We start from the raw sequence: 9,875 nt of genomic DNA on the forward strand, positions 1-9,875 counted from the left end.
GAACTACCCGCGCACCCCTGAAATACACGTACCCTGCTGAAATCGCGTGTGGAACTTCCCGCGCACCCCTGGAATACACATACCCTGCTGAAATCGTGTGTGGAACTTCCCGCGCACCCCTGAAATACACGTACCCTGCTGAAATCGCGTGTGGAACTTCCCGCGCACCCATGGAATACACGTACCCTGCTCGCACTGGGCCAATCGCGTGTGGAACTTCCCGCGCACCCCTGAAATATACGTGACCTGCCGAAATCGCGTGTGGAACTTCCCGCGCACCCATGGAATACACGTACCCTGCTCGCACTGGGCCAATCGCGTGTGGAACTTCCCGCACACCCCTGAAATACACGTACCCTGCCGAAATCGCGTGTGAGACTTCCCGCGCACCCCGGTATACACGCACACGTATTTTTTGTCAGCGGGTGTCCGTGTTTGTGGGTACCCCTTTGCACGTCATTTGTCCTGGAGGGCCACAGTATAGGACATTCATCATGGCTGTATATAGGTGCTATTTGTTGGCGCACCTTTTGGCGCACATTTCTTCCAGGCGCAGAGACGCTACCGCCTGCTTTCTTGTGGCGGTCGTGTTTGTGCCTGTGCGCTGGTTTGAGCGTGCGCTTTTTTGCCCTATTCTATTCCATGAATACCTGTTGTAGGCGAGCGTGTGGGCGTTCCGCGCACTTGTACCCTGTACTTCCCCCGTGACGCCCACGTTTTGGCAAGTTGTTCCCCATTCCGAGTGTTACGCCCCGTGTTACGCCTACTTTTGTTGCGTGCGCCGCGCTATGTGCGATTTTCGCTGTGGCCTGTGCGATTTTCGCTGTGACCTGGCGCACGCAGTTAGATGGCCTGTGCGCCAACGTGCGCCGCACACTTTTTTATCGCACATCCGATGGTTTTCTCGCGCACGGCCTTCCATGAATCGATGTGCGCTGCTTTTCGTGCGATTTTCGCACTTGCACTGCGATTTTCGCTATTCCACTGCGATTCGCACGTTTTTTCCCACTTGCGCCGCGCTAATTATTCCATGAATCGGCCTGAGAGTTGGAGGCACAGGAAGGGGAGAGAGAGCTTCAGGTGCAGGAGGAGGAATAGGAGAGGTTAGTGGTGCAAGCGGAAGAGGATGTACAGAGAGAGTTAAAGTGGCATGAGGTGGAGGAAGAGAATATCAAGCAGGAGGGACAAGGACAAAGGATGAAAGAGAACATCAAGCAAGAGGGACAAGGATAGAGGGTGGAAGAGAACATAAAGCGGGAGGGACAAGGGCAGAGGATGGAACAGAACATCAAGCAGGAGGGACAAGGACAGAGGTTGGAAGAGAACATCAAGTAGGAGGGGAGAGGACTGCAGTTAGATGAGAACATTTAGGAGTAAAAGGGATAATGAGAAGAGGCGGGTAAAGAATGGGTCAGAGGTGAGCACAGCCATAGAAAGAGGAAGCAGTTGCAGGATGGAAGGCGAAGCGAGGTGAAGTAGAGAATGGGGTGATCTTTGGAGGCATCTGGCCAGCCATAGACTGACTGGCAACAGCTATTTTACTGCTGCGTGGCAGGAGGAGTAAGCTTGTAGCAGAACAAAGAGTAGGTTAGCTGACAGCCTGAGGGCCGGTGGCCAGTCCTAGAGGCAGGTCCCCAGGAATGAGTGAGCATTGATTTGTCAGAAGGAAAATAAGTGGTGTCTTGGTGACAGGATCGGGTACCAGGGCTAGAGTAATACCAAAGCATTGACGCTAGCACCTAAGCCTTCCTGGATACCTCCGCTGTGGGAGACACTGTGGGCACTACTGCAAAAGAGCTTGGCCTTGCAGCATGAGTGCTTGGCCTATCTCAAGGATGCTACCCACCCCGGAGACCTGTCGAAATGGAGGAGGCCACTCACCAAAACCCATTTGTGCTAAGAGATTGTGGGTGATGCTGGGGAAAGATCCACAGAGAATGTTGGGAAGACGCGGTCGTGGAGCAAGAGGACTTTGTTTGTATTTAACTGCCTCTCTTTGCTTTCAACCACTTTTGTGTTAAAACCCTCTAAAAAACTTTTTTTGGACTGTATTCATGAGTTGTGTCCTATGTGGGGTCTAATTAGCTTTGTGGCAGCAGTTACTTGGATCAATTTAGTGGTTTCAAAATCAAGGGCATACTGCCTTGCACTGCATTTTAAATGAGCCAACAAGTTTGTCCAGTCATTCTATTTCAAGATGGAGACTCTCCGAAGGATCATCTCACACATCTCCTAGGGCAATTACCTGACTTCATTGGATCCCATGGAAGTCCATCTCCACATTCTGATCAGAAAATTGCACCATGATTTTATTTGCTTCAGACCTTCATTGGGTTTACAGTTCTCCCCTGTGGTCTCAAGATGGCTCCCAGGCTGTTCACAAAATGGCTGCTACCATTCATAGTAGTGCAATATCAACAAGGGATCTCACTGGTGTCACATCTGGACAAATCATTGATCCACGTCTCATAAATGCACCTGGATATTCATCACCTCGAGATCACATGTCAGATGCTGCAAAATTCTGACTGGAAGAAGTTGAAACATATACTGCTGCTGGATTTATCCTTCATAAGAAGGATAGGAGCCAGGTTTTCTGGGACAGCTATCTAGCTAGAAGATTGCCCTGCCCGAATGTCTCCTATTTTTAAAATAGCACCTATTTACAGGTCAGAATCACATAGGATATTTTCAGCATTGGGCACATAGAAGGTGCTGCATGGAGTAAATAGCTGCTGTTTAACTTACCTGTAATCCCGGCCAGAATCTCTTCACTCTGTTACAATGACAAGCAGCTCTGTAACGACAGTGGCTCTGCATCCCAGGGCACATGGCCTTGTGCTCTAGCACCTTAAATCGTCTCTTGTGCTAGATGGAATTACCAATAAAGATCTCAGACCAAATAACCGGACAGACTCAAAGAATATGGCAAAGCACTACTTTATTCTCAGTTTAATAAAGCAGGGTCAACTGTCAGATATCGGACTGATGCTTTCACACTCACACACAAACTTGATTACACAGAGGTCTTATACCTCAATATGTGTCATCTATGATATCATCCTACATGGCAAACTGTAAAACCTATTAGCGGAAGGGATTGGTTAGGGGAATATATCTACTGAGAGAATACATAGGGGTTAGTACACTGTTGGTTGTCTCTGATCTGCGAGGCACACCTCAAACTACCTCTAAATACGTATAATACTGATTACAGAGAACAAAATGGCAGCGGATGGGACTATGCAACATTGTATAGCAGGTTACCCCATAGACCCACAGACTGGTTGGCATTCTCACCCATCCTTGGACTTTCGGCTTGGCAAGTCAAATACCTGGCATCTTGCCCCCACCACCACCCAGAGCACAAGCCCTATACCTGGCATCCTGACCCCCAACTCCAAGATTGCAAGCCCCATACCTGCCATCTGTCCCCCCACACCACCCAGAACACAAACCCCATACCTAGCATCCTGCTTCCCCACCACCCAGAAAGCAAGTCCCATAGCCGACACCTCATGCCTCCCCACTACCCACAGCAAACGTCTCATACCAGTCATCCTGGCCTCCCACCACCAAGAACACAAGCCCTATACATGCCATTCCGACCCCCCCCCCCACCATGATTGCAAGCCTCATGCCTGGCATCCTTCCCCCCACCACCCATATCCCATACCTGCCATCTTGCCCCCACCCACCAGAGCGCAAGCCCTATACCTAGCATCCTGCCTCCCCACCATCCAGAAAAAATACATACCTGTTATTCTGTCCTCACAAACCCCAGAGCACAGGCCCCAAACCTTGCACCCTTCCCCTCCACCACCCAGAACACAAGCCCCAAATCTGGCACTATGCCCCCCACCAAGAACACATCTTGCCACCCACCACCAAGACTGAAAGCCCCATACCTTGCATCCTTCCCCTCCACCACCCAGAGCACAGGCCCCGGCCCTTGCATCATGCCCTATTACCACCCAGAGCACAACCCCAAATCTGGCACCCCCCCCCACCAAGAACACAAGCTATATACCTGGCTACCTGGCATTCTGCCACCCACCACCAAGACTGCAAACCCCATAAATGGCATTCTTACCCTCTGCCACCCAGAGTACAAGCCCCATATCTGGCATCCTACACCCACTCAGAACACAAGCCCCAATCCTGGCATTCTTCCCCCCACCACCAATAGCACAACCCCCATACCTGGCATCCTGCCCTACTACTCAAAGCACAAGCCCCATACCTCGCATTCATTCCCCATCACCACCCAGAACACAAGCCCCATACCAGGCATCCTGCCCCCCCCCACTACCCAGAGCATGAGCCACATGCATAGCATCCTGCCTCCCCAACACCTAGAATGCAAGCCCCATACCTGGCATCTTGCCTCACCACCACTCACATCAAAAGTCCCATACCAGGCATCCTGCCCCACCACCCAGAGCACAAGCCCCATACTTGACAATTTGCCTCCCACTAGCCAGGTCACAAATCTTATACCTGGCATCCTGTCCCTCACCACCTAGATTGCAAGCTTCATAACTGGCATCCTGTAACCCACCACCCAGAGCACAAGCCGCATACTTAGCATCCTACCCTCCACCACCCAGAACAAAAGTCAAATAACTGGTATCTGCCCCCACCACCCAGAGGACAAGCCCTATTCCTGGCCTCCTGGCCCCTGCCTCCGAGATTGCAAGCCCATACCTTGCATCCTGCTCCTCCACTGCCCAGATCACAAACTCCATAACTAGCATGCATCCTGCCTCCCCCACCACCCAGAAAACAAGCCCCATACAAGGCATCCTGAATTGCAAGCCATTTAACTGGCATTCTGCAACCCACCACCCAGAGCACAAGCCCCATGCTTGACATCCTGTGCTCCACCACCCAGATTACAAGCCCCATACCTGGCATCCTGCCCCTCCACCACCCAGATCACAAACTCCATAACTAGCATGCATCCTTCCTCCCCCACCACCCAGAAAACAAGCCCTATACAAGGCATCCAGAATTGCAAGCCCTTTAACTGGCATTCTGCAACCCACCACCCAGAGCACAAGCCCCATGCTTGGCATCCTGTGCTCCACCACCCAGATTACAAGCCCCATACTTGGCATCCTGCCCTCCACCACCCAGAGAACAAGCTTGATGCCTAGCATCCTGCACCCATCACCCAGAACACAAGCCCTATACCTGGCATCCTGCCCCCACCTCCAAGATTGCAAGCCCCATACCTGTCACCCTACCCCTCCACCACCCAGAGCACAAGTTCGGTACCTAGCATCCTGCACCCCACCACCCAGTACACAAGTCAAATACTTGGAATCCTGTCCTGGCCACCCAGAGCACAAGCCCCATACTTGGCATCCTGCCCTCCCCCACCCAGAGCACAAGTTCGGTACCTAGCAGCCTCCTCCCCACCACCCAATACACAAGTCAAATACCTGGCATCCCACCTCCACCACCCGGAGCACAAGCCCTATATCTGGCATCCTGGCCCTGCCTCCAAGATTGCAAGCCCCATACCTGGTATCCGGACCCCCCACCACCCAGAGCACAAACCCCATACCCAACATCTTGCCTCCACACCACCCACATCAAAAGTCCCATACCAGGCATCCTGGTCTCCCACCATCAAGAGCACAGCCCTATGCCTGCCATCCTGACCCCCACCTCCAAGATTGCACGCCACATGCCTGGCATCTTTGCCCCCACCACCCATATCACACGTCCAATACCTGGCATCCCACCGCACGCCACCCAGAGCACAGGTCCCATACATGGCATCTTGCCCCCAAATCCCATACCTAGCATCCTGCCTCTCCACCATCCAGAAAAAAGCCCCATACCGGTTATTCTGTCCCGCCAAAACTCAGAAAACAAGCTCCAAACCTTGCATCCTTATCCTCCACCACCGAGAGCACAGGCCCCAGACCTTGCATCATGCCCTATTACCACCCAGAGCACAAGCCCCAAATATGGCACTGTGCCCCCCCACCAAGAACACAAGCTCTATACCTGGTATCCTGCCACCCACCACCAAGATTGCAAGCCCCATACCTGGCATTCTTACCCTCTGCCACCCAGAGTACAAGCCCCATATCTGGCATCCTACACCCCCACTCAGAACACAAGCCCCAATCATGGCATTCTTCCCACCACCAATAGCACAACCCCCATACCTGGCATCCTGCCCCCACTACCCAGAGCACAAGCCCCATAGCTCTCATTCGTTCCCCATCACCACCCAGAGCACAAGCCCCATATGTGGCATCCTGCCCCCCACCCAGAACGCAAGCCCAATACCAGGCATCCTGCCCCCCACTACCCAGAGAATGAACCCCATACCTGGCATCCTGCCTCCCAAACCACCCAGAGACAAAGCCTCATATCTGCATCCTGCATCCCCATGCCTCAGAGCAGACGTCCCATACCTGGAATCCTATCCCCCAGCACACAGAGCACAAACTCAATACCTGGCAAGGGTGTTGCAGAGAGATATGTGAATATGTCATTCATGGTGACTGCCCCTCCCCGTCCCTATACCATAAAGGTAAAAATTGCTATGCACTAATGCAACCATATCAGCCTCATCCCAGATCAATACAGGAAGAGATGGATCGAATGTAACTGAAGATGGTGAGACACGAAAGTACAATAGACATGAAGCAGATATGCACTCACCATGAAGAAGCACAAACACTAGGTCAAATGTGCATTCAGACACAAAGAATATTGCTTGCACCATATAGACATGAAGAACATAACAGCCAATGTATACACTGAAATGCAACATGAACGATATACAAATATAGCTTGTTAAATGTAGAAATGCAACAGTAATGAGTGGCTATCTTGTATAAAAAGGACGACAGAGTCGCATTAGAGTGAAGGAGAAGCCTTGAGGCTGTAGGGAGATTTTCACTTGCTGAATTCGCTGAAATACAGATCCGTGCAGACCAGACAGTGGCTTTGCGGCGCCCTTCCAATGTTGCTGTGAAATAAGGGAGGTCTGCATGGCTCCGAAGAGAAAAGAAGATAATAATTCCCAAGCGTAAGGCACATTTCTCTTAGATTAAGTAGAGAACAGACAGCCTGTGAATGCCAGGTGCCGATTATTTAGAAGCTTAATATTGCACGAAGAACGGATCACCCAAGTCTCCAGTGGCCAGTAAGGGTAATAACACCTGTATTAATATGAGCTAAAATTGTGGTAAATGTCAAGTAAACTAATTCAAAACATGGTCTTCCCACATGTAAACTATAATTGGAAGACACTGTCCATACATTAACTACAGACACAGACGGCACCTGCCTCGACTCCCCATAAATTCACAGAGCAAGAGACGCCGGACAAGGCCAAGTATAAAGATAGATGCCCTGGCTCATGGCCTAGGAACTAAAGGATGGTGTCTTATTTAATTGAAAGAAGCAGTTCCTAGGTTTCACTCCCCCTACCACTATTTTTGCTCATGTGCTGATGACCTGCCAAGTGCTCAAGGTTGGTAATAAAGATGCCAACCAATTAAAACTCTCAAAGAGTTGCCACTCTGCATCTGTTGCATTAGCCAATTACCTACTTCTAAGATGATGTCTTCCTTACCTTTATCTATTTAGGGGTGTTCCAAGGTGGGGCCATCAGATAGCCAATGAAAAGCCTAACCCCTATACATTGTATATGTAGACAATTCCCCATACCAATCCCCTGACCCCGACTAAGATGATGGTATAGTGTCAGCTATGATGTGTTTTCCATTTATAATTCATTGTTTTGTATTGAAAGCTCTGAGAGCTCTTGACACTTGTGCGCTTACTGCGGTCCCTGCGTTATGTAGATTGTTAATAAAGCTGGCTTTGCCATTTACTTTGACTATTTCCGTTATTTGGGTTTGGGATTTCCCGGCCTGTCTGTTCCGCTTGCGCTGGGGCTTTTGGCACCCCTTTACAGTTTGATATCAGGCATCCTGGCCAACACCACCGAGATTGCAAGCCCCATACCTGACCTCTTGCCCCCACCCACCAGCGCACAAGCCCCATACGCCGCACCTGCCTCCCCACCACTTAGAAAACAAGCCCCATACCTGGCATTCGGTCCCCCCCAAAACCCAGAGAACAAGCCCCAGACCTTGCATCATGCCCCATTGCCACCCAGGGCACAAACCCCATATCTGGCATCCTGCCCCCCTCACCAAGAACACAAGCTCTATACCTGTCATCCTGCCACCCACCACCAAGATTGCAAGCACCATACCTGGCAGTCTTCCCCTCCACCACCCAGAGTACAAGCCCCATATCTGGCATCCTACTCACCTACCAGGATTGCAAGCCCCCTACCTGGCATCCTGACCCCCACCACCAAGATTGCAAGCCCCCTACCTGGCATACTGCCCCCCCCAAAAGCCAGAGAACAAGCCCCATACCTTGCATCCTGCGCTCCACCACCCAGAGCACAAGCCCTATACCTGGCATCCTGCCCCCAACAGCCAGAGCAGGAGCCCCCTACCTGGTATCCTGACCCCCACCACCAAGATTCCAAGCCCCCTAGCTAGCATCCTGCTCCCCAAAAGCCAGAGCACAAGCCCCATACCTGGCATACTGCACTCCACCACCCAGAGCACAAGCCCTATACCTTGTGTAAGAGGATTCAATTCAACACTACAGCTAAGTCAATGCCTACTCTGGGATACTGAATGGAAACCCTTATTGATATATCTTTATGTCCAGTTCATGAGTTCTGGATGACTACCCCTATATAACACCCCTCTCTTAGAATCCCCCTGACCCCACTGAGCCAAGAAGTAGTTCTGTTTTCCAAGTTTAAAAGGTTTATTTGAGAAATAAAACAAAATATAGATACCACGCTTTTATAATAAATTAATAATCGATATCGCCCTTATAAATATAATGTTAATCAACAATGGGTAATCTGACACTAGCACACTTCTTTATAATCAATGAGGATTGGTGTAGGATGGATAAGGCAGCGAAAATACTTTTATGGTTTCAAATGGATGCAATGTTGAATGAAAATGCAGTACAGAAACTAACTAATATGGTTTCACAAGATATCATAGGTTCACTTTTCCCCTGGTGGCAATTCACCACCCCCCCTATATGCAATGCAAGGAGATGGAAGTAACACACACAGTTCTCAGGAATGCAATCAAATACAATACGAAATTCAATTCCCACCCCAGCAAGCTTAGAGAAAACAGGTATGAGTTTTAAAACACAGGCCCACGTGCTTTGAATGTGGTGGCAATGAAGTGAGAAATATGCTGAAAATGCTTTTAATTCCCTTTAGGAGGTTCAGGGTGAGTGAGAGATACTTGGGATGAGCTCAGACTCACTTTAGCAATGATTCAGGGATGTTTATTAAGAGGCAAACACATTTTTTGCAAAGGAAAGCAAAAAGCTGCTATCTTTTTACAGGTAAAGAAATCAGGCCAAATCGCAAATCGCAGCAAAATTCCAGAGATATGAACGATTTTGTAAAGGTCGTTTTTCGGATTTAAAGTAAAACTCAAAATGACAGGTGACAGCTTGCAGCTGCAGAATTGACAGGTGACAGTTGTGCAGCTTTAAAAATGACAGATGACACGATTTCTAGGAGGCAGTTCTACTTAGGTTAAAATAGTTTGAATTAGATTATTTTAACTAAGAGATTGGTTCTGCACAGTTCTGCTAGGTACTCACAATATAAATTTGAAATAGGCCTCGCCACGGATCTGGTCAGGTTTTGGACTGGACTCCGGTTCTGGTCTCGGCACTTCACAGTTATCTGGGTCAGCTCACTGGTTCTGCTCACAGCGGTCTGGATCACTCTGGATCTCTGGTCTGGTCTCTGGCAATTGTTCTTGGCAAAAGAATTC

Source organism: Ambystoma mexicanum, chromosome 8 (assembly GCF_040938575.1).
Source record: "Ambystoma mexicanum isolate Mex_15411 chromosome 8, UKY_AmexF1_1, whole genome shotgun sequence".
Taxonomy (NCBI): Eukaryota; Metazoa; Chordata; class Amphibia; order Caudata; family Ambystomatidae; genus Ambystoma; species Ambystoma mexicanum.